We start from the raw sequence: 27,659 nt of genomic DNA on the forward strand, positions 1-27,659 counted from the left end.
ATTTTATTATGAATGTATTCGTATTTCTTAATGTTCGTTTCCTCCATGCCATGGTATGATAGATACCACACATGGGTCGTGTGTTAAACATTGGACATCTCTTCACTCACATACCCATGAAATGACATCATAATATATATCATCTTATCTCCTATTTCAGTGACATATAACTTGGTGGTTCCCCTGTCTGTAGAAATCTGGACACCACAAAAAAGAGCTAAAGAGTTAAGAGTTTACAGTAACACAGTGGCACCTTCTTGTAAATGTGGTACAAGATATTATACAACAGTGCTGTGCAAAGTTTCTCGTTTATGACGTGAGTGAGCAGTGAGTACTGAAAGAATATACTGAACTTTCTAATTGTATTAGTTAATTATCACATCATGCCAAAATCACAGTATATACAAACTTACAGAAAGGAGTGGTAGGATATGTTGGATATTAAGGAATGGATGCCACCAGTTGTATCAGAGACAACTACAGCATTTTACAAAGCATAATAAGGGCAAAATTATACTATTTAAAAGGTAATTTCCAAGAATGTTTAATTATCGAAGTCGCAGGCTCCAAACGATACACATCGAACGTGCCATTCTAAACTGATCACGCGACTGTGATTATGAGCACGTTTATAGTGGTCATTACAGCAACGACAAAAGCAGAGCGTTACTGAAATAGTTGTAATTACAAAGGAAACGACTTACCTCACTCGTCGTCGACGTTGTCGTCGTGACAGAAAGTCCATTTGATGTGTATGCTATGGGAAGCATTCCCTTTTTGTCGCAACCTGAGTAGATTCTGCCAATGTCACGCAAAAATATGGGTAGAGTGTCACATTTCTGACAAAAAATTCAAACAATTTTCTACATTGCATAAGCATGGAATTAGATTCTATCACGTGAGGCAGTCGGCCAAAGAAACATCTACAATACCAGACATCCCACTCACTACTGATATGAATCGTTTGGTTTTTCCTAGTAACTCGGATATATCGATTTAGAATCACATGTTCGATATCCATCATTTGGAGCCCGCAGCTTGGTTGGGCAAATTTCTTGGAAATTACCATTGAAAACATCATTTTAAAGTTCTAAGTAATACTTTCCAGCATCTATTTCATTTAGTAGTAATGTGAGAATAAATTCATGTTTAAAAGAGTTGATGAAATCACAGGTGCGAAAAAGGCCGAAGTTAGATCAGCATTGTACATTGCAACAGATTCTGAAATAATGAGTACTGATTATCTGCCACAATTATACAATAAGGTATTTCCTTTGAGTGACAGTAAAACAGTGATCCTCATCTGCATGTGATGTAATGTATGGGCATAAATGTGAATTTACTCAACTCGCATTTCACTTTCTGTTAGTGTGAGATACAGCCAAACAGAAATTCAATCTTACTATAGATGAATTGACTGACATCTCAGTATCCAAATTATTAGCAGTTGCTGGGCAATATTACAGCACACAGATGAACGAAATTTTTGGGTATTGTTGAGCTACTAAAATGTAATTATGCATCTTTAGGAATAAAACAACTTGATCCAAAAAATATTCAGGGGCTCAAAATAGACAACACCAGCATGTTGCATGGTGTTAACAGTGAGGTATATGTTCAGATGAAAAAATAATTTGAAAACAATTGTTTTGTTCTTCTGCTTTGCTTCTGTCATTAACAACAGTTTGAACTTTTTCATGCTACAGAGGAAACTCTGCCCAGAAACTATTAAGTACTTATGCATGAAACTCATGAATAATTGTCATGTTCTTCTCAGTGCAACTTTAAAAAAAGTTTAGGCACATGCACATTTATTGTGAATAAATTCGCAATACTTGCTTCTTATACAGTACCACAAGGATACATCCATTAAGATGCATTCTGTGATCGATGGAAACTGGCTGCATTCTGGTAGTTGTTGAATGTTCATGGGTGCTGCCAACGTTAGCTACATAACAGTGTTGTGCTCCGTAACAATAGTTAGCTGTTATGTAGTAGTGATAATCAGTAGTGCAATGTTGTGCTTAGTGATTGTTTATATTATTTACCAAAATGGGCGAAGAGGCTATACCTTGACCTGATCCTTCTAGTGACTCGCCACCAACTTTTGTGTCACTTCTGCAGCTCATTAACCTATTACACATTCTTATTTTCCATGAGCTGTAAGCTGGCTGCTCTTGGAAGAAGGAGGCAGGGTGTGTATTAGCAGCGAGTGTGGTACGTACCGAATGCAAGCTTCCACCTCCAGCATCCTCCGTGCAGGAGCCAAGTAAAAGTATGTGATCGAACTAAAAAAATCAATCCGAGACTGCGGATCCCAATAAGTTATTAGATAGTTTGGCCAATTTAGTTCGGTCCATAAGAGGCAGCATAATAAATCCCACAGCTAAAATTGACCCCATTCAAAGCAATATTGCTAATCATATTGATCCATCCCCATATCTCTGTTACTCGGTCGAAAGTGAACTAAAACTCTCCAGTCTGTCCGATGACGAAAAGAAAACTTTATGGCACAGATGAATTTTACAAAAAAAGCTGGTTGAGGAGTTTCAAAATACCCATGCAGATAACTTTGAAGTAATCCACCAAATGAAATTGGTAAATATTAGAGACACCTTGAGAACAGTGAAACATTCTATTACTGGTTTGGTATTAGTTAATGGTATGAGTTTTAAGCAAAATGACGACAATATTGAAAACCAGAGAGGAAACATTAGCTATATGAAATGGATAACTCAGACATCCACTTCTGAATTCTGCCAAGAAGTAAGTACAGTGATGCCAGAGGTGAAAATCATTTTACAGAATCAGTCTCACTCTCATTTTCAGTGTTAACTCTAACATGCTCCAGTGCAGGAGCCAAGAGAATTTTTAGCCAGGTAAACTTGGTGAGAAAAAAAAACCTCAGAAACAGAGTTAAAAAGAATTTACTCTCTGTTATTATGACTGTAAGATATGGATTGAAATGTTACCAGTAACTGTTCTTCATCTGAAGTCCCAGCAGAAATAGTGAAGCTTGTTGGTACAAATGCCGCATATGCGAGAGTGACCAGTGAAATCTACAGCACCAAGAAAAGAAATGAACCTGAGGAGAGTGATACTTATTTTTGCTGGATGAGTGTTTTTTTTGTATTTTTATTTTTTTATGTATTAAACACATTGCTTGTAGCTTAATCACTGTCTTGTAATGTGTAATTTTGGACCCACACGAAAGGAGAGATTTTTTGTTGTATGTATTTTTTGTTAGTTGGAAGTCAAATTCAAGTACATTTTTTTATGGATCCCATTGCTTTACTTTCCCCGCCTCCCGACTAGTCCATTCTCTGAGATATTTACCCAGTCTTATACCACTCTTAATATTTGTGTTCCATTCTCTGACTTCTTTCTCAAGCCCACAATTGAACAGCAATGCTGAGAATCCATCCCTCTGTCGCACTTACGTTTTTATTTCAAGGGATTCCGATAGTTCGCCCATAAATTTAACGTACGAAAATGTATTTGTAAGGGTCACTCTATCAATCGAATAATATGCTTTTTTGAAATCAATGAAGGATATTATGTATGTTTTTGCCCTTGATTTTTGGTATGCCATGATGTTTCTGAGGTTTAGTATTTGTTCTGAACATGATCTAGCCTTTCTAAAACCTCCCTGGTATTCCCTGATTTGCGGGCCCATTTGCGGCTCTGCCCTGTTCAAAAGGACCTCAGAAAGAATCTTGTATGTTATATCCAGCAGTGATATTCCTCTGTAATTGTTGGGGTGTGTCTTCAAACCTTTCTTGTGGATAGGGTGGATGAGAGCTGCTCTCCATTCTGTCTGGATCTCTTCTTCTTTCCAGATTTCTTCGAAAACACACTGAAGGGATGTAATTGCATTTTTGTCAGTTTTTTCTATAGTTTGGCTATTATTAGGCTTTCTCTGGATGCTTTGTTGTTTTTAAGTTCTGAAATGACCTTCTGTAGTTCTTCAGTAGTCGGTGGTTCTGAATCTGGCTTCTCACGGTTATTTGGGATGGATTCAAATTTTTCAAGGATGGGTTCACAATTCAAGAGTTTCTCAAAGTAGCTTGCTAGTAATCTGCAATTTTCTGCGTTATTGTGAGCGATGGTCCCATTTACATCTCGAAATTGGAGGGTGGGTGTTTTGTATCGTGATTACCTTTGTTTGAAAGTTCTGTAAAAGCTTCTTGTGTTGTTTTTAGTAAATTCTTCATCAGTTTGGAGGAGAGTTTTGTTTTCATGTGTCTTCTTAATCCTTTTAATATTTTTATCTACCAGTTTTCTAACTCTAATGAAATTCAGTCTACTTTCTGTGATTGCCAGTTTTGCCATGCCTGTTTCTTGTTTCAACGAGGGTATCACATTCCAACGACCACCAGGCATGTTTTTTTACTTTTTGTGTTAGGTGCTATCCGTTCAGCTGTAGTAATGAGGTTTTCCTTGATATCCTCCCAGCTTTGGTGTCTGAATGGTTTCTGTTGCTTTTGTGAATTCATCTGATTTTAATATCTTTTCCGAAACACTAAACATGAATTTCAAAGGCCAAATGGAGAAACTTGAGCTAAAGGAAAGAAAAATTTTAACAAAAATTATAGGACCAAAATTTCAAGACAGTTAGATTATAGTCATCAAAAATGAAACTCTCTACAAGAAAACTGAAAAACTTTCAAATACTATGCGAAAAAGGAGGATAAATTTTTATGGTCATTCTCTCAGAATGAATTCCAAGAGATCAACCAAACAAATCTTTGACTTTTTCCGTAACCGCAAAACGAAACCCAACTGGTTTAAAGAAACTGAGAAAGACCTAGTAGAATTAAAGATTTCTGAAAATTCACTTATCGATCGAACAGCCAAATTAATTTCTAAAGATGAAAACATAAGGTTCCAAAACAAATCTACACAAAAGTCGAAAGCCTTCATCTCGGAAGAAGAGAGGAAAAGAAGAGCAGATAGAATGAAGAAATACTGGACCCTAAGAAAAAACAACGCGTAAAGAAATCATTGATCCAGCTTACCCCAAAGAGGGTGAAACGAAAGAAGAAGAAGAAACATATAAATTATATTTTAGCCATTTTTGGCCGTTTTGTGAGAATGTTTTAGTATTTTCATTGTATGATAGTTGGCAACCCTGCGACTACTTTTCAAATGAGCGCCAAATTGGAATAGATATTGAACATATATTGTAGCTTGTCACACATTTTTCTACGTGGATATTTAGTAGTAAATAAATCTCACAAGGTATAAAAATGTATAAATTTTAATATTCGTGTTTAGTTACTATGTAGCATTGATACGATGCCGAAAAGTTGTTCGTTCTAAAATAATGGTTTGCTGTTTCCGAAACATTGTTGTTATTTTGTGTTTGTCATTAATGCTTTTGGTTTGTTGAGAGGAAATATTAAGTGTTCAATGTTTTATGATTGTGTTATTTGTCGTATAGATTCCTGTACATCGTATGTTGTAGAACTGCCCTCGTAATTGGGTATACCCTTTAGAACAACATTGTTTATCATTCACAGTGACGGCGACATATGAAAATGATAATTTTAGTTCAGAAGTTGACAGTAAAACTTAACGACTGAGTTCAGTATATGTGAAAGTATTTGTAGCAATTCCGTGGTTGCTCGTAAACAGTGAAAGCTGATTGTTTTAATATCGTAACTGCAAGTAGAGTCCTTGATTATGTTTGAGTTTAATTACTAGTAAATCTTGAAGTTCAGGTATGAAACGCTTACAAATAATAGTGAAATACATTTACAATTGTTAGTTTTGCTATCAGTCTGTGAATACATAACAAACCTAAAAAGGCCTATTTAAAGAAGTAGATTAGTGATCGCATACTTCGGTGTGAAGCAATCAATCCAGAATACTGAAAAAAACAATGATTATTCGTTTGCCAGCTTTCTAGTAATAATTATTTCACTGAGAATTGCATCTAATTATCTAACAGTAAATATCATACGGTATCTATTAAATACTGGACAGCAATCATTATTTATTTATCCGACATACTTGCGTATCCTTTTATGTGGATCCCATCAGTGCCTTAATGACATGTCATTTCGTTCGGCTGTTTTTCTTTGTTTACAGGGGTCATCCCACAATGATATAGGATTTGCCCTCACAATACGATAAAAATAAATAGCTCCAGATATACAGATATATAGAATATGTAAGATTACTTTTATCAGTGGTCATCCACGACATTATCCTTCTTGGCATTAGCCTGAAATGATTTAGGAAAATCATGAAAAACGTTAATTAGGATGGCCAGATAGAACAAACTCCATCCTACTGAGTTTGAAGTTAGTAACTGAATAAGCACACTGCCTCATTCAGTTGGCCCCTATTGTGCAGTTTGCTCCAGATACTTATAAAACATTGTCACTAACTCCAGTCTGTTTAGGAAACTAGGAAACTGACTCTGGACCTTTACAAGTCACATGCATGTCTGCCATTGTCATAAAAACTGTGTGAGCTTCCCCCCCCCCCCCCCCCCCCCCCCCCACCCCCCCACCCCCCCGCCCTATTGTGATGTTGAGCTCAGGAAAATTACAAGGCACACACTGTAGATCTTTTTCTTTTAAAAGAATTTCATTATGACCACATATTGTGATGTGACAGGGTGCTATAGTTATCCCTTTCCATTATTAACCACTGTTCAGACTCATGTAAATGATCCATAACTGTGTACATTACTTATGAAGAATGTTATAGCTGTCTTTTTAAACAGATATATTTTAATAATCTCTCTCATTTTCTTGGATAGGATGTATTATACAGTTTTATTTTCTGATAGAAAATGCTGTTTTGAGGTTTATGTTTGTTTTTCCATTTGTAAATGTAAGTCTGAATTGGCTCTTGTTTCATGATTATGTATGGAACTACTAGCTGTTACCTGCAGATGTTCTGGCAGATCAGTTGTCCTGTCATGACGGGTGATGAGTAAGTAGGCTATTTTACATGCAGTAACATTAGCAACCCTCACCTGTCTGCCTGTTTGAGTAACCATAGCTTGTAATATACACTGCCCCTCCTCCCAACTTCTGCAATGCACGAGGTGGCTGCGTTGCTGCCAAGCAGTGTGTGTGGAGGGCCATGGGCAGGAGCACACATCTATGCATTGTACTATTGAAGTAGCAACACATTATATGGTGTATAGCTTACATTTTGGTACAGATTTAATATTTTTTTAACATGATATATGTTCACTGATGTAAAATAGCTACAGTGGTTTGGTTGTGAAAAGGTAACAGGCAACACATACTTTTGTTTTTATAATATTAGTAAGGGTTAGTGGATACTTAGTAGACCATATGTTCTGCCCAATTTGCGCAACAGATTATTGGATTAGGCATACTCACTCGGTACGGTAAGTATAGCCAGTTTTTATAATAATTCTTTACATTGAGCCTTAACTTCCTCTTAGGTATTATTCTTACGGCCCTTTTCTGAAATTTAGAAATGGTGTTCAGAATATCATAGGTAAGAACTGAGTGTATGTAAGAATAGTATGTCACCACAGGACATTGGCTGTTACACACTGATAGTAGAACCCTAAGAACATAACATGCCGATGACATTCTTTTTTCAGTATATTTGTGTATTCATTCCACGTTAATTGACAATCAATATTCATTCCAAAAAAATTTGTGTTGGTTACAGAATCCTTAAATGTATCATCAGCTTAATGCAAAATGCTTGTTTTCCCTTTTTATGCAGGTGTGCACACTGTTTTCTTTATGGTCAGTGTTAATTTATTACATATCGCCTAATTGTAAAAGATAAGAAGTGAGTAGGTATAGATACATGTTCCAGTCTATGTGGTCTATGTCTATGTTGCTTAGACACCATACATGCCTGTACTGCCCAGTTGTAAAAGATTAGAAGCCAGCAGATATGTATATTGTCCCAGTCTCTGTTCTGAAGGGGTGCATATACAGCACACATGCCCCATTAACAAATGGAATAAATGAGTCCTTCAATTCAGGTATTTTTCCAGAACACCTAAAGCATGCACAAAGTTGTGCACTAAAGAAAGATAAGGTGTAAAGTATTGAAAACTACAGGTCAGTTCTACTGCTATCTGCACCCTCATAAGTTATTGAATCTATCATGAAAGATTGTTTAATGATTTACATGAATAATTACAGTTTTTATCTAATAGCGGTTTATAGGCAAATAAGCAGACTTGTCCATGGTTTTTGACAATGTTGGCTACAAAATACTATAGAAAGCTAGAAGCAGTAGGTGTAAAAGGAAAAGCAAATGGTTGTATCACTCTTACCTCGAAAAAAGGGTGCAAGCGCTAGAGATAGTTTACACATTTGCTGATGTTAAATTTTTTGTAAAACAATTTTTAGACAAGAAACATATAAACATAGGTATCCCTTAGGATAGTGTACCGGATCCAGTTCCGTGTTTAGTACGTATCAGTGTTCTTCCAGATAGTACGAGACACGAAGAAAAAGTTCTCGTCGATTATAACAGCGACATCATAATTGCTGATAAAACACCACAGCTTCTATTTGCTAAAGCAAATGAAATCCTCAAGGATGTTTATAATTGGTCAGTACATAATAAATTAGCATCGCACACGAAGTATGCACTTCAGCATAAGGAGTAGAAACAATTTGGTCACATTATGCATAGATGATAAATCGATAGACTTCATAATAAACTTTTCAGGGATGAATACTGATTGTCAGTTAACAGGGAAGGAACACTTGGAGATACTGGCATCCATCAGCATGCTACCAGGCTTGCCATAAGTTCTGGAAATCAGGGAATTTCAAACTTATCAGGGAAATCTGGAAAAAAATACCAGTGGAAAAATCTTTTTGTCTCAGTATATGAAGTGGATTGTTTACTGAGATGTCATGCATTGTTACTGGCTGGGCAGAGCTCACTCAGTACATGTGCCACTTCCCAACTTTCTCCTTTTTACTGCTTCTCCCCTTCCTACCACTCCCCTTAGCTCGCAGTCAGTGCCGCCACCACTTCTTGCCACCAGTCTAGCAGCTGCCGACAACAGGCAGGGACGCACGAGGTGTAGTTTGTTTGGGTCCGATTCTCAGAGATTGTCGACACGGGCCGTAGACGGTGGTCACACGTGCACGAGTTGTGTCTGAGTGATTGTGTGAATGCGTGTGTGTCATTTCGTTTTCTGACAGTGGCTGAAAATTTAATTGTGAGAGTGTGATTGTCTTTTCTGTGTGCCTGTCTGTGGCTCAGTGATACTCTTTATGGTGAGTTGCTACCTATCACCATTAGTACTGATTCTCAGAGTATTTGTGCATGCTGTCTGTTGCAAGGATCGATCACTGCAGTCTCATTTCATCAACACGGTGTCCGATACACGAACAGCTGACCACATGAGTGGACTTCCGTGACGGACCAAAACCGCAGGCCATTTCTGCAGGTATCGCTAACGGATCTGGCCTGCCGATCTGAAGCCCATAATTTCCCACTAATATGAAAGCCGTGCTTGTCAGATCTGGTCTCACTAATCTGCCCACAGGCTGGGCCTGTTTTTATACGGCATAATGTGGCAGATTTTCGTAATTTATCTGAGGACCCGGGACAGCAGTGCTTCTCGGCAGGCCAGAGGCCACAGGCAATGGATTTCAGGAATTGTGACTGTCTCACCACAAGTACATTGTACAGTGTGGTGTTTTATGGACATTTTATTTATTCTAGTACATTTTGGCACTCTGAAAGTAATTTTTATATTACAGAGTATGGATAATAAGAAGAAAAAAATTGTGGCAGTCCCTGGTAGTTTGTATGTTATGTATTCATATATTTCTCTAAAGAAAAATTACACGACACCTGTAAAATAATAGACATAACACAATGGGTAATAACTGACAATAACGAATATAATAGGACTAACATTTTATTGGCAGTCACATATACTGTTGGTTACACAAGCCTTCTGTGCCTTATACACTTCTTCCCAAGGTGCCTACTTTTTTATGAGGTTATTTCTGGAATCAGTGAAGGTATTTTAAATCTGTTTTGTGAATCCAAGGAAATGTGTATTTTCGTCACCAAATGTGTTATGTTTTATTGAAATAAAATAACAACAGTGGCCTTCATAGAACACATATACCGCTGGGCTTGCTTTCTCCATCTAAAAACATTTCATTACAGAAGATGTTGATGTTACTGCTGAAGATTTTTGCTCACACAGGGGAGAAATACAGAAGTCCTTAAATTTTTTTGTCAACTTATGTCTTTACTGACCATTGAGATCTCAAAATTTGTTAAGGAAAAATGCTAAAACTTCTCTGGAAATCAGTGAAATATCAGGGAATTTCACTTGGGAAAACTTCTGGCAACCCCAGTTATGTTTTTAAGAGTTTTTATCATCAGTATGTAACAACCGATGCCTCGTGGTGACATATTCTTCTGACATACACTCGATTCGTAACTGTGGTATACTTTTCTGGGGCCGAAGGCACGAAACGTGGACACGATTTTCGAACTGCTGAAAAGGGCCATAGGAGTAGTAACTAGAAGTAGTCGGGTTTATTGTAAAGAGCCATACTGAGTGAGTGCCCCTAAACGATCTGAAGTCTATATCGAGGAAAACATTACTAAATAAATTGCTAATAGTTCTATACATAGCTATTAAAAAAGAGCCATTTTGGACTTACATTTACCAAGGAGAAACAAATAAAAACCCAAAACAGCATTTTCTATTGGAATAAATAAGTGGTATGTACTACACAATCAAAGACTACTTCGAGGGCTCAGAGTGGCGATTAATAATGAAAGGGGGGGACAAGTACATCACCCTGTCCCATTTCAATACATTATCATGGTTCACTGCTTTTGCAAGAACATCATTTATCAATATCTAAATTGCATGTCATTCTCCTGTGTTCAGCATCTCACTTATCATGGAAAGATGCTGACTTAATTTTTCAGGTGAAGTCAGTTTTCAGAACAGACTGGAGCTAGTGCAAATGGCATATCTGCATCCTTAGGGCCAGAAGTCATCAGTGGAAATGCTTAGTGTGTATGGCAATGAAGAGAAAAACTGTTTTGTATTATAAGCTTTATCAGAGTACATTGTATAGTAGGCACCTACTGAGTGACCAGCTGAATGAGGTGGTGCAGCTGTTAAGACACTGATCTCATATTTGGGAGGATGGAATTCACTTTGCCCGGCCATTCTGGTTTGGATTTTCCGTGGTTTTCCTAAATCGTTGCAGGAAAACGTCAGGATGGTTCCTTCGACAAGGGTGTGGCTAACCACCTGTATCCTGTGCAGTTATATATCAAGCTACCCGTGACAATTGCTATATCTTTTATAAGAATGAGTGATCCCCTTCAATTTACATACAATTGTTACATCATTGTGAGGTGAGCATTAGATTGGGGGAAAAAAATTAAATGAAACATCCTTCAGGGTTTCATTTGGCTTTTCTAAAACGGGTTCTTGTGTTCTGTGCGTGAATATGCTGTTGCTGTCATAAGCAAAGAGAACTTTGTCTTGTATTGCATAGAAAGTGATTGCTATAGGCGTAGTCCATATCAGTTCAGGAAGGCTAGGAAAAAAATCTTACCTTTACAGTCTCGGATGTTATTGAATTTAGCATATGTTAAAATGAAGGACTAAGTAAGAAACACACATTTTTTTGCCATCTCAAAAAAAAAAATTGTGCTCCGAGATACAGCCCTCCAAAGATGACACTGTGCAAACCATGTGGAAGATGCAAATTTTGGAAAAAATTTAAAATGCTGTATACCTGAAACAGTACCAGGTATATTGTTTTTTTTTTTTTTTAATATTTGAAAGATAGTTGCTTTATGATTACAAAGAAACACTCCATTTGTAGATATGTGTCAAAGTTCTTTTACTATAGTGTTCTGAACTTTTTTATAATTTATGGAATTTTTTAAAAAAATGCTAATCCATAAATGTTTTATTTTTTTCTGTTGATTAGTACCATATAGTTTACTTTCCTTGAAAAGGAGAGCTTCCACTTTTAGGTTGAACAGGTTTTATAAACAATTGAAATTTTTGGCATACATAGGCTATAACCTATTTTATTGCCACATTATCACATAATCGGCTCATAAAAATCGAAACCTAGCCTTATTTAACATAATTTTAGTTTTTAAAGATGAGTAAGAGAGACGTTTTTCGAGCATTTTAAATGGTTCCAAAATGTATGTGAAAGGTCCAAAGACTTAAAGGTTTCAATTTATGCAACTTCTGTGTACTCTGTTTTGTACTGAAATTAGTCAGTCAGTGAACTAAAAATGTGTTCCACTGCTTTAGTATCTTCCTTTGATATAGTGTGATGCCTTCCTGTTGAACCAATAGGAACTGGAGCACTTACAGTCTTCAAAACATTGTGAACAGGAAGTCATCACTGATGGTGTTATTGCTGTCCTTAAGCTGATAACCTATAACCAGCAGCTGGTCCATGTGATAACATAAAGTTCACTACAATTTCGTTTAACTCATGAACTGGTGTCTATAGTCTCTGCAATCCACCAGTCACAGTCATACACAAATGCCATGAACATCCACCTTCTCAGGTTGTGAATCTCAATATTATCCTGCTGCTTCTGAGGTGTTGGCTGAACAAACAAGATTTCTTCTTTCTTTCTCTTTAAAGTGCCCATCACTTTGAGCCCAATAATTTGTCTTCTTTGTTCCTTTCACAGGAGTAGTTTGGTTGGACCATTCTTCTTTTTCCTGCTCACAGAATTCTTCGATTTCATCTTTGGACAAAAGAATGAGGGTTGTGGATGTGTTAGATTTCACGACTCTTGTAAAATCCTCAGCATTCTGAATCGCAGCTGTATGTGGTCTGGAAAAATTGTTTTGTAGCATGGTGCTACAGCAGGCCTCCTACAACACAAGACCCCTTCCCGTGACCAGTAGCACTGTATACCCAGTCAGTTGGCACAGGCAGCTTACTCAATTCAAACAACCAGTAATGAGTTTTAAAATGACTAGGAGCACCATCACAAATAATGATGATCTTTTCTGCCCCTGTGTGCAGTTGAAGAATTTTGCACATTGCTAGCAAAGCATCTGCTGAGTCATGTTGCCTGTCATCACTTATAGCTATAACACTTGTGGTTTTGTTTTGAAAATATGTCACTCCTGTAAACAGTGTAACCTGGTCATTACTCCAATGATATAACCTTGTACTTCTTGTGGGAGAATTACAGACCAGTTCTCAGCAAAATCACAGTGAAGAACTAAACATAGTTCTTCAGCGTGTACACACCCTTTCACTTCTGAAATGTGTTGTTGCAATTTCTTCAGATGCTAGTGTGTTACTGCTTACACTGACTGTTTACCAAGTTCATCAACGAAACTGTCAAAGTCAACAGTTGTCTCAGTTAGTTTATTTTCCCCCATGCTGCATGTGTAATTTCTACAGAGTTATCTGCTACATCTACCAGGCCAAGTGTCTGTAAAGACAGTCCTCCCTTTCCAGGGCAGTCACCACATTCTTGAAACAAACAAGTCTCTCACTTTACATCACAGTCCACACGCCCAACCAGGGTGTCATATGTCACGTGCTCCAGTAAGTTCTTCAAAGTTACCGCACAAAGTTCAAAATTCATGCAGTACACACATAAACAGACATCTCTAGGTGGGTGTGAAACTACCCACTTAGGTCGTAGTGCATAAAATTTTGATCTTCCAATATGTGAAGTTGTATAGTTGCTCTTATAAACTGCAAAAGTTTCTTTAATACTGCAAGTCATATACCTCTTCACTTTCACAACTTTTTAGACCTTCAACTGTTACAGTTATAGTGTCTTTCTTGTTGGCACTTTGGAAATCCCATTTATCTTCCAGATAAAATGACTGCACTATCTGAACTTGAGCTGCTTCTACAGGGTGATGATAATAGGGATCTGCTCGTGATAAGACTCCTTTTACAGACCTCGCATTTCTTGATTTGTCTACCATGTACTTTGATACTGATGGAATGTGGTTCACAATTGTTTTCTTTGAAAATGTCTCTGGAATAATAGTTAAAACTTGCACCTTTTCACCTTAGGATGCACAATATTCAACAGCTGAATTGATATTCGTGAAAAAATCCTGGCAAGAGATGCAAGAGTGCTTTGGCTCATTTTCTTCTGAAGATGGAATTTTACTTTGAAGAGTGTGGTTAGTTTTGCTGTAGTGTATTCATCATAGCTTCAGTAATTCTCTGCGCTTTCTTGATGCATAGAGCTTCTGACTTTACTTCACTGACCATGGTTTCTTAACAGGACTAACACCTACCTCTGTAATTGACTGATTCAGGGTATTTATTTCTTCCTCTGTTGATGTAAAATCTGCATCACCTGCACCATGGGAGGCTTCACCTTGTTCAGATACTATCATTGTTGTTATTCTGTCAAAACATGTAGAACATAAAAAGTTGTCACTTTGAAGCTGAGTCTTCAGATGAGACCTCTTATTCCCAACCTGAACAAAGCCCGTTTTTTTGTTTGTCTTATATGTCACTCTTTTATGGATTTGCAAATAGTCAGCACACTTCACTCTCCTGTGGCCCCAGTCGGAAGACATTGCAAACAATCCTTTTCACATAACACACTGCAACTGCGTCAACTGGCTACTTGCTACTTCCTCACAAAAACACAGAACTCACTAGATGGTCTCAGGTATCTTGGAAGCCTCTTCAGTAAACAAATTAGCATTGAAAGACTACAATACGGAAACCTGCAAGTGAACAACCACGACAAAGAAACTGACAAGAAACTACAACAAAGTGTAAAAAATATCTGTAACAATGAAAGTGAAAAGAAATAACTGCAACAAAGACAATACTAATAAACATTATAACAAAGAAATTAGTAAGAAACAACTTCAATAAAGACATACATTAACCTTGAAAGTTAAAAAAATAGATTTTTTAAAATAAACCCTGTCCAACTTAAAAGTGGAAGCTCTCCTTTTCAATCCGAATGTAGAACTATGTGGTACTAACCACCAGGAAAAAAATAAAAATTTTATTGATTGGCATGTTTGAAAAAAAATTGTTTTCCAGAAATTATAAAAAAAGTTCAGAACACTATGGTAAAAGAGCTTTGACGATAAGTCCGAACGGATTATTTCTTTGTAATCATAAAGCAATTATCTTTCAAATAAAAAAATCCCAACAAAATATCTAGATTTGTTCCAAAATTCGCATCTTCGAAATAGTGTTCACAGTGTCATCTTTGTAGCCCTGTATCTCGGGGCAGGAATTTTTTGAAGCATATTTCACTAGGGGGGAAAAAGATACCCCATACAGAAAAATTAAAGAGGCCTTTGGGTAAAAGAGAAGCAACGGTATGTGTTTTAAAAGCTGAGATGTAAAACCAGTCCTAAGCAAAGAAGGGAAAGCTGAAAGGTGGAAAGAGTGTATGGAGGATCTGTACAGGGGAGATGAATTTGAAAGCAATTTTATAGAAAGAGTAGTGGACGTAGATGAAGAAGAGAGGGGAGATATAATACTGCGAGAAGAATTTAACAGAGCTCTGCAAGATCTAAGTCAAAAGAAGGCCATGGGATAGACAATATTCCCATAGCCTTTGGAGAGCCAGCCATGACAAAACTCTTCCATCTGGTGTGCAAGGATGTATGTGAAAGGTAAAATACTCCTAGATTGCAAGAAGAATCTATTAATTCCAATTCAAAAGAAAGTGTGATAATTGCTGAACTATCAGTTTAAGAAGTCATGCTTGCAAAATACTAACGCAAATTCTTTATAGAGGAATCTAACCCAACCCAACCCCAACCCCAACCCCAACCCCAACCCAACCCCAACCCCAACCCCAACCCCAACCCCAACCCAACCCCAACCCCAACCCCAACCCCAACCCCAACCCCAACCCCAACCCCAACCCAACCCAACCCAACCCAACCCAACCCAACCCAAACCCAAACCCAAACCCAAACCCCAAACCCCAAACCCCAAACCCCAACCCAACCCAACCCAACCCAACCCAAACCCAAACCCAACGAGTTTAAGTCTAAGATGGCGGCGAGTATACACGTAGTTTCAAATCGCTCGGTAATTTGTGATCGTATTTCGTCAGTGAAGTGTACCATATGCCACAAAATTGTGTTAAATGGATTAAGAATTTGCGCGTTCAATCATAAGTGGTGCCATACCCATTGTTTCTCACGATCGGAAGTTCTAAATAAGTGCGACTGCGGTATAGAATGCAACGGGCGGGACAAAGGCAGTGAAATGCACAGGGCAGGTTTGCAAGTGAATGTAGAGAACGAACTTAGGAAAGAACTCGATTATATTATAAAATACGCAAAAACGCTTGAAAACTTGGTAATAAGTGTGAGAAATTCCTCAAAATCTAGCCTACAAGAGTTCTCAAATACTAGTCAAATAAGCAGCACACGACCAAAAACAAAAACAGCGGAACTTACTTTAAAACTAAGTAATAGGTTTAGTGTGCTTGAAAATAGCACAGAGGAGAAAGAACAATCAAATTGTACCATCATCCACACGGACAGTTCAGTGATCAACGCTAAATTGCGCTCACAAAGCAAAACAAATCGGCCTGCTATTTGTAAACAAAACAAAAAACCCACGTTGGAAAATAGACATGAAATCCTTATTCTAGCAGACAGCCATGGAAGAGGTGTAGCCGAAATTATGAGTTCTAAGAAAACCAGGAGCGCCACTATGTGAAGTTTTACATAGCTGTAATCAATCTATGATGAATGGCAGCACATGTGTGATAATTGGAGGCGCCAACGATGTATACCACAATGAAACTAGACGTGCTACAACAGTTTTAAAGCAAGTAATTTGTAAAATGCCTGAAGTGAAATTTTTTGTTGTCAGTATCCCTCATAGGTATGATCTCTTGGAAAACTCTTGCGTGAATACTGAGATTATTACCGCCTACAGACTTTTCGCTAAGATATGTCGAGGTTATCCTAATGCTACATATGTTGGGATAAATAGTGATTGCAGAGAGCATTTTACAGAGCATGGACTTCACAGAAACATGAAAGGGAAAGAAGCCATGAGTGCTGAAATATCGAATGCCATTAAAGACTCTAAAGTAGAACGAAACACTATTACCCTGTCTGAAAACGGCCTTATTAAAGTATCAACATTAGCGGAAATAGGAAGAGCTGATGTCCCACAATCATTGGTAGCAACAGAAGATTCTTTGACGTTAGAAGAAGTAAAAAAATCTGAAGTGTCGTCCAGTACAGCAGCCACGTCAGCCAAATTGTCAGTAGTGTCGAAATCATCAAAAACAGCTGAACCATTATCATCAGCAGCAGATGTACCACACTCCCCAGCAGGTTCAAAATCAAGTCCAGGATCCGTGACTAGTCCATCAATCAGAAGAACAGAGGCAAGAACAGTGGTACAAAATGCCACTCAGATATCATCAACAGAAGAAAAATCAACACCATCGGAGCTTCATTTATCAGCTTCATACGCAGCTTCAACGTCCACAGTAACGTCAGTGCCAACTGTAGTTCAAGGTTTAAACGAAAATACCGTTTCAGCAAAAGTTCCAGTATCAATTGGAACATCACTTCCAGCATCAGTTGGAACATCACTTACAAAACCAGACTCAGCATCAAAACTGGCAGCATCTCCAACATCCACTGAATCATCAGCTTCAGAAACACCTCCAGCATCCACTGAAACAGCAGCTACAACTACAGATACAAGAAGTATGGTGGCACGTCCAGGGGTAAGAAATACAAGGAGCAGGAAACGTGTAATTCTTAAGGATTTTTGGTACCCAGCCTCGGCAAGGAACAGCCGGTAACATTGGGAAACATGAGTACAAACTCCTCTCAATCTAATTTCAATAATTTCAAAATAATGAGCCTTAACATAGAATGCATTAAAAATAAAATATTAGAACTTGAGATTGCAGCCAGTGAAGCTAGTATAGATTGTATTTGCATTCAAGAACATTGGTGCATGAGTTATGAACTAGAAAATATTTGCATTTCCCCATACAAATTAGTAAGCCATTTTTGCAGGAAGGAAACAAGACATGGCGGTGTTTGCATTTATGTAAAACCTGGAGTAAAGGTTAAAAATATGACTGTAACTGAATCCATGAATGAAGAAAAACATTTTGAGGCTGCAGCAATACAGTTGAATATGCAAAAGAGTAAATTAATAATAATGTCAGTGTACAGATCACCATGTGGTGATCCGGAAATTTTTAGAAATAAGTTAGAGGCATTGCTCAAAGTATTACATCATAAAAAATCAACAATAATTATAAGCGGAGATTTTAATGTCAACTTATTGACTGAAGGTGCATCCAAATATGAGTTCCTGAATGTTTTACACAGCTTCAATTTGTATCCACATATAACTAACCCTACAAGAATAACAAACTCTTCAAAAAGTCTCATAGATAATATCTTCACAAATATAGATGCCATAGATATAGATGTAATAAATGTTGACCTAGGAATATCTGATCGCAATGCACTTATCCTTAAATTTCCCATAGCCCCTGTGACCAAAAATAGTTCATACCAAATGTACAAAAGAACCTTCTCCACAAATAGTTGCAGTCACTTCATAAATGCACTGACTAACCAATCATGGGCAGAAGTACTGTTACAAACTAGCACAAACACTGCATATAATGTTTTTTCTTCCCTGTTTATGTTGAATTTTGAAATGTGTTTTCCTAAGAAACTTGTCAAAACAAACACATATGGGCATACACATACTAACTCCTGGATCACAACAGGTATTAGAAATTCCTCCACGACCATGAAAATGCTTAACTATGGACTGAAAAGTTGGACTGACCCCAAGTTTAAAGAATATGTAACAAATTACAAAAAAATATAGAAAAGTAATTAGAAAAGCAAAATTACTAAGTAATGATAAATTAATAAGAAAATCAGGCAATAAATCAAAAACTATTTGGGGAATTGTGAAAAGGGAAACAGGTAAGGGCCTCAAGGATCAGGAAATAGTACTCAAAAATAGTGAAAATATTGAATTAAAAGATGAAACTCTGGCAAATTACATTAATAATTACTTTTTAAGTGTACCAGTGTCATTAAGTAAAAACTTTACTAAACATGAGAAATTAACAGGCATAAAAGTAGACAGTAGTATGTTGTTAATTCCCACAAATGATAATGAAATATTAAAGGTGATAAAGAGTCTAAAATCAAAAATGTCTGCAGGTGTGGATGAAGTGCCTGTGTCAATAATAAAAAAAGTTGCCCAACAAATTATAAAGCCCCTGGTACATATTGCCAATTTGTCTCTCAGCGAAGGTGTGTTTCCTGAGAGGTTGAAAATCTCTAGGGTTAGACCTCTGTTTAAAAAAGGAGATCCATACAAGGTAGAAAATTATAGACCAATATCCCTTCTCCAATCATTTTCAAAAATTCTAGAGAAATTAATGAAAACCAGACTCATAAATTACTTAGATGCTCACAAACTTCTAAACTGCAATCAATATGGCTTTCACTCAGGCCACAGCACAGAATCAGCTATCCATGCCTATACCAAAGAGTGGGAATTAACTTAGATTTATCTAAAGCTTTTGATACAGTAAATCACAAAATTCTGTTAAACAAGATGGAGGCAATAGGTGTAAGGGGAGTTGTGAAGCAGTGGTTTGAATCTTACCTTCAAGATAGAACTCAGGTGGTAGAAATCATCGCAGAGCATAAAAATCAGAAAATCAAGTGGGTCTCAGATGCAAAGAAATTGGAAATAGGTGTCCCACAGGGCAGTGTTCTCGGTCCTTTATTATTCTTGCTTTATATAAATGACATAAAAAATCCTAATATTTCTACCAAAATAATGTTGTTCGCAGATGACACTAGCATAATTATAAGTGATGATAAAAAATCATTAACCACCAGAACTGATATAGTACTGAAATATATTCAACATTGGTTTAATGCTAATGAGTTAACACTTAATCTAAGTAAAACAAATTATATACAGTATGGCAAAGCAACTCAAGATATGGACCTCCAGTTAAAACTAATGGATAAGAAGATAGAGTGTACAATCCACAAAGTTTTTGGGCATCCACATTGATCAAAACTTAAGCTGGAAAGACCATCTCAAGTAATTATGCCACAGGCTCAATTCGGCATGTTTTGCATTGAGGATATTATCTAGAGTATGCAGCACAGACTGTACTAGACTAGTGTATTTTGCTTACTTTCAGTCCATCGTGTCTTATGGCATAGTGTTCTGGGGTAAAACTAAATCAAGCTTAACAGATATCTTCAAATTTCAGAAAAGAGCTGTACGAATCATAACACATAACTCTCCAAGAACTCATTGTAGAATTACCTTTTAAGCAAAACTTTCTATGACGTAGATGGGTACTTTGATTGTGTGTAAATTTATTGCCAAAAATTTTAATTTGTATGTCTAAACTTGTACTTTTAAAAAATGTCTTGAAAGTGATATTCCATTATTATGTCTGTAGTACTTGTACTAGTATGATAACTTTGTTGTGACAATTCCTACATCATGTAAATGATATACAGGAAGATAATAAAATGAAATGAAAATGAAATGAAATGGAAAAAACTGGCAGAAGTCAACTTTGGGGAAGATAATTTTGGATACTGGAGAAATGTAGGAACATGTGAGGCAATACTAACCTTGCGACTTATCTTAGAAGATTAAGGAAAGAGAAACCTACATTTATAGCATTTGTAGGCTTAAGAAAACTTTTGACAGTGTTGGCTGGAATACTATCTTTGAAATTACGAAAGTAGCCAGGGTAAAATACAGAGCACAAAAAGTTATATGTGTCTTCTATGGAAATCAAACTGGAGTTATGAGAATCGAAGGACGTGAATGAGTAGCAGTAATTGAAAAGAGAGTATAACAGGATTATAGCTTATCCCTGATGTTATTCAGTCTGTGCTTTGAACAAGGAGTAAAGGAAACGATGGAGTAATTTGGAGTAGAAATTAAAGTTGAGGTAGAAGAAATAAAAACTTTGGTGATTGCAAGTTGTCAAGAGACAGCAAAGAACTTGGAAGAGTTGTTGAACAGAATGGACAGTGTCTTGAAAGGAGGATATAAGATGAACATCAACAAAATTCCAGCAAAGGTAATAGGCTGTAGCTGAATGAAATCAGGTGATGCTAAGGGAATTAGATTAGGAAATGAGACACTTAAAGTTGTAGATGAGTTTGATATTTTGGATGCAAGATAATTGACAATGTCCAAAGTAGAGATGATATAAAATGTAAGCTGATCGGTTTATGGGGCACATTCTGAGACGTCAAGGGATCACCAGTTTAGTGTTGGAGGGCAGTGTGGGGGGTAAAAATCATAGAGGAAGACCAAGAGATGGATACAGTAAGCAGATTCAGAAAGTACTTATTCAGAAATAAAAAGGCTCACATGGGATAGAGTAGCATGGAGAGCTGCATCAAGCCAGTCTTCGTACTGAAGACCACTACAATAACAATATCCTGTGACCAAAAATCACATAAAAAGCAAAATGATAATGGTTTCTATTGTTGTGAAACTGCTGCAAGACATGTTTATATGCATCGACCATTTTCTACTTCTCAAGTTGAAATCAAGAAACAGCATGTTCCACAACACTCAGAGTGTCTTGGGGTCATGTTCAGAAAGTGTTGTACAATGAGTGCCTTGAATTCAGCTGTTTTTAATTGGAGCACTGATCACAACATCCTTCGGATAACCCCACAGCCAGAAGTCACACGGATTAAAATCAAGTGACATGGATGACCACATTCTAAGGAAATTATGGTTGATAATAGTAGAATTTCCTAAATGCCTTTGCACTGGGTGTGTGATGTGTGGAGGAGAACAGGGTTGTATAAAAAAGATCCCGGCCACACATCCACACTGTTGGAGAAATGTAATAATATTGGTGCGCATCAAAGATGGTACAGGTAACAGGTCCCGCAGAACTCATGTCCTCAAAAAAATACAACCCTGCAGTAAACGATGCCATCACCCCACACCACACAGTCACCTTTGCAGAATAAAGTGGTTTTTTTTTTGGTCATCAGTCTACTGACTGGTTTGATGCGGCCCGCCACGAATTCCTTTCCTGTGCTAACCTCTTCATCTCAGAGTAGCACTTGCAACCTATGTCCTCAATTATTTGCTTGACGTATTCCAATCTCTGTCTTCCTCTACTGTTTTTGCCCTCTACAGCTCCCTCTAGTACCATGGAAGTCATTCCCTCATGTCTTAGCAGATGTCCTATCATCCTGTCCCTTCTCCTTATCAGTGTTTTCCACATATTCCTTTCCTCTCCGATTCTGCATAGAACCTCCTCATTCCTTACCTTATCAGTCCACCTAATTTTCAACATTCGTCTATAGCACCACATCTCAAATGCTTCGATTCTACTGGTACTGGTTGATGTGCATGTGGATTTTCCATTGCCAATTTTCTGCAATTCTGTATGTTGGAGATGGAAATGGGCTTCGTCTGATCCACAGAATGTTCCATTGCCATTCATTGTCCAATTCCATGTGAGCAAGGAGTTCCAGATCAAGTATTCATCTTGCTGGTAGGTCAGCAGGAAGCAACTTCTGAACATGGGTGATTTTGTGTGAACAGTAATGCAGGATATTTTGTAGGATTTTATGCGCCATGCTTGTAGGCATGGCCAGTGCTCTGGCAGTTCCCTATGCACAGCATGTTTGCATGCCACTGCTCGACCCCTCCTGCAATTCTGTGGCCACTACTTTGATGGACGTCAGTTCAGCTGCTTTCCTCCCTCCGCCACACTCACACTGCACTTCAAAACAACCTGTCTTTTCGCATTTTGTAACGATTTTCTCTTGACCCTTAGCAGACATTGGACAAATGCCTTTTTTCATAATCTCGAGTGTCTGGAACTTCTGCAGTGCTTCTGGCATACAGTCACCGTTCTTGTAAAGAGCCTTATCAGCAGTGTGCGACGCTTCATGGAGACAGCCATGTTGGGTGTCTCGGATGCAAACTGAGCAACAGTCATGTGACGTGCATCAGTCGGTTTGCATATTCGGGTGCTTACAATACCATCTAGTCATAAAATTTTTTTCAAATTTTGTTTTTGGTGCATGACATTTCGCTCTGCGTCAGTATTGTGCTGTTCAAATCTTATAATATGCTGTTCAAATTTGATGTCATTCTGAGCAGTGGTTCTCTTTCTACAATGTTTTTAAACTCGAACTTTAATTATGGACACCTTATATACTAAGAACAGAACATGATCCAATACACTGCCCTTAGAGACATATTTGTTTATATGTATCTTTTCTAATAATTGTTGTACTAAAAATCTATCGTGAGTAGACAATCTGAACTATCTCTACCCTAACCCTAAGCACCCTGTTTTGCACATAAGTTTGCTGTTTCTCTTACGCTTAGTACTTCTAGCTTGTAAAGTAGTATTTTATGAACAGTGTCAAAAGCCTTGGACAAGTCTATGAATATGTCTGTGACACAATCATCCTTGTAAAGATCTTCAAGTATCACTTTTGTGAATTCTTTAATGGTCAATACTGTTCTTTTCCCACTTTGGAAGCCGAATTGTGCGTCATTAAAAAAGTTGTAATTATTAATGTAATGCATTAGTCTAGCTTTCATGAGACATTCATTTAATTTTGAGAATGCAGACAGTAGTGGAAATAACTTGTTGTTTTTAGTGCTCTCCACACCTTTCTTTAACTAAGGGCACATTTCATGTGTGTTTCTTGTACTTGAAGTAAAGGACTAATTTATTACGTTTGTTATGGAGCTTATATGCTGTCTATGCACACCTTCAGAATAGAGACTGGACCTCACCTGTGCCTCCTGGCTCCTTATTTTTTAATTTCTGTCTTGTTTTCATGACTTTAAGCTCTGTTGTGAGAAACATCATTTTGTTTGCTGTGTAAGTCATTGGAGGTGTACATGTATTCTAAGAAGATTACTCTGTTTTTATTTTCTGCGTTATACAAGTATATTATTTTGTCATTGAATGTTTTTTTCCCAGAAAACAATACTCCTCTGTATATTTTTTATATCTGTGACAGTAATCTAGGAACTGTGGATAAGTATATAGAACTTTTGTAAAGAATGGAGAAATTTTAGTTTTTGGGAGGAATTTCAGATACCTGCAATTATCGATCTATTTTCCTTACCTGCTGCTGTTGAAGTGCTTACTTTTAGGAACATCTCCTCAAAAACTAATTTAAACAATTTACAGAATTCAGGGAACTTAGATCAACATTGTCATACTTCATCATATGTTTGATTTGCCAGTGCCCTAGAAAAAAAATGTAGTTTATGTTCCAAGAAGATCCTTTTAAAGCCTGAAGTTTTGTGACTTTTATCAAGCCTATCTTTAGTTTTATTATGTACAGGGTGCAGCCAACTGCAGTTGGTGGCTCATGTCAGTACCAATGACATGTGTCGCTTTGGATCAGAGCAGATTCTATCTGGTTTCGGGTGGCTAGTGGAAATGGTAAAGACTGCCAGTCTTGCTTCCGAGATTAAAGCGGAGCTCACCATCTGCGCCATCATCAATAGAACCGGCTGTGGTCCTTCGGTGCAGAGCCGAGTGGAGGGTCTGAATCAGAGGCTCAGGCTGTTCTGTGACTGTGTAGGCTGCAGATTCCTTGACTTGCACCATCAGGTGGTGGGTTTCTGGGTTCCACTTAACAGGTCAGGAGTCCACTACATACAGGAGGTGGCTACATGGGTAGCAGGGGCTGTGTGGAAGGGACTGGGTGGTTTTTTAGGTTAGAAGGTCTCTGGGAACCATAGAAGTGGACAGGTAAAACACAGTAAGGTAGTTGTAGAAACGATTGGTATTGTAGTTGTAAATTGTCGTAGCTATGCTAGGAAAGAACCAGACCTCCAAGTCCTAATAGAAAACACTGAAGCTCAAATAGTTATAGGTACAGAGAACTGGCCAAAGCCAGAAATAAGTTCAGCCAAAATTTTCTCAGACGATCTAACAGTGTTCAGAAAGGATAGATTAACTTCAGTTGGTGGTGGAGTATTTATTGCTATCAGAGGTATCTTGCCTTGTAGCGAAATTGAAGTAGATAGTTCATGTGAAATAGTATGGGAAGAGGTTATACCTGACAGTTGGACTAAACTATTAATTGGATTGTTTTACCGACCCCCAGACTCAGAAGATATAGTTGTTGAACATTTCAAAGAAAACTTGAGTCTCATTTCAAATAAGTGCCCAACTCATACAATTATAGTCGGTGGTGACTTTAATCTACCCTCAATATGCTGGAAAAATTATACGTTTAAAGCCAGTGGCAGGCGTAAAACATCATCCAAAATTGTACTGAATGGTCTCTCAGAAAATTATTTTGAACAATTAGTTCATGAGCCCACTCGAAGGGTAAATGGTTGCGAAAGCAACAAATAATCCTGGACAAATAGTGAGTATTGTGATGAATACAGGGATTAGGGCGACCACAAGGCAGTTGTTGCTAGGCTGAATACCATAACACCTACAACCAACAAAAAGAAACACAAAGTATATCTATTTAAAAAAGCTGATAAAAATGCTCTTATCGCCTTTTTAAGAGACAGTCTTCACTCCTTCCGATCTGATCATGTAAGTATAGAAAAGTTGTGGAATGTTTTCAGAGATAGTATCGACAGCAATTGAGAGATATATAGTACATAAATTAATAAGTGATGGTACTGATCCCCCATGGTATACAAAACGTGTCAGATCGTTGTTGCAAAAACAACGAAAAAAGCATGCCAAATTTAAAAAAATGCAAAATTTCAATGATTGGCAAATTTGACGGAAGTTTGAAATATAGCGCGTACTGCAATGTGAGATGCTTTTAATAATTTCCACAAGGAAATTCTGTCTTGAAATCTGGCAGAAAACCCAAAGAGATTCTGGTCATACATGAAGCACACCAGTGGCAAGACACAATCAATACCTTCACTGCGTGAAAACAACGGTGAAGTCACTGATGACAGTGCCACTAAATCAGAGTTATTAAACATGGTTTTCCGAAACTCCTTCACCAAAGAAGATGAAGTAAATATTCCTGAATTCCAATCAAGAACAACTGCCAAGATGAGAAACATAGAAGTAGATATCCTTGGTGTAACAAAACAGCTTAAATCACTTAACAAAGGCAAGGCCCCTGGTCCAGATTGTATACCATTCAGGTTCCTCTTAGAGTATGCTGATAAAATGGCTCCATATTTAGCAATTATTTACAACCAGTTGCTCACAGGAAGATCCGTACCTGAAGACTGGAAAATTGCTCAAGTCACACCAATACCCAAAGAGGGAAGTAGGAGTTCCGCTAAATTACTGGCCTGTATCACTAATGTCGATTTGCAGTAGGGTTTTGGAACATATACTGTATTTTAACATTATGAAGTACCTAGAAGAAAATGATTGATTGACACATAGTCAGCATGGATTCAGAAAATATCATTCTTGTGAAACACAACTAGCTCTTTATACTCATGAAGTAATAAGTGCTATTGACAGGGGATGTCAAATTGATTCCATATTTTTAGATTTCCAGAATGCTTTCGACGCCGTTCCTCACAAGCGTCTTCTAACCAAACTGCATGCCTATGGAGTATCGCCTCAGTTGCAGGACTGGATTCATGATGTCCTGTCAGAAAGGTCACAGTTCGTAGTAATAGATGGAAAGTCATTGAGTAAAACAGAAGTAATATCCAGCGTTCCCCAAGGAAGGGTTATAGGCCCTCTATTGTTCCTGATCTATGTTAATGACGTAGGAGACAATCTGAGTAGCCATCTTAGATTGTTTGCAGATGATGCTGTCATTTGCCGTCTTTTAAAGTCATCAGATGATCAAAACAACTTGCAAAATGACTTAGATAAGATATCTGTAAGGTGGGGAAAGTGTCAATTGACCCTGAATAAAGAAAAGTGTGAAGTTATTCACATGGGTACTAAAAGAAATCAGCTAAATTTCGATTACGTGATAAGTCACACAAATCTGGAGGCTCTGAAACCACTTATTGATGATATTTTGTTGAATGGTTTGCACACTTGACACTTGTTAATGGACCAGCATTGAAATCAGCAGTAATTTGAGGAAGGGTTGCACATCTATCATGTTAGACAATTCTCTTCATTCTTTGTTGGTCCTTCTTTTGCAGTCTTTTTCCAGCCCCAGTGATGTCGGAGATTAGATGTTTTAGCGGATTCTTGATATTCACAGCACACTCGTGAAATGGTCATATGGGAAAATTTCCACTTCATTGCTACCTTGGAGATGCTGTGTTCCATCACTCATGCGCAGACTACAACACCATGTTCAGACTCACTTAAATCTTGATAACCTGCCATTGTAGCAAGAGCAACTGATCTAACAACTGTGCCAGACACTTGTTGTCTTATATAGGTGTTGCCGACGACAGTGCCATATTCTGCCTGTTTACATATCTCTGTATTTGAATATGCTTGCCTATACCAGTTTCTTTGGTGCTTCAGTGTATATACAGTGCAGGCACTGTAAATATTTGTAAGTATTTGAATTTATTTCTGCAGCACTGCCTTGGTGACATTTTTCCATGACCCCTTCCTATGATACGTGATTTGTAAGAAATGTGATAGGCTTTGTTAGGTGTTTAGAAATACGGTTAATTATTCTAGGAGACATGCCATGCACTTTT

This window comes from Schistocerca piceifrons, chromosome 4 (genome assembly GCF_021461385.2).
Source record: "Schistocerca piceifrons isolate TAMUIC-IGC-003096 chromosome 4, iqSchPice1.1, whole genome shotgun sequence".
Classification (NCBI taxonomy): domain Eukaryota; kingdom Metazoa; phylum Arthropoda; class Insecta; order Orthoptera; family Acrididae; genus Schistocerca; species Schistocerca piceifrons.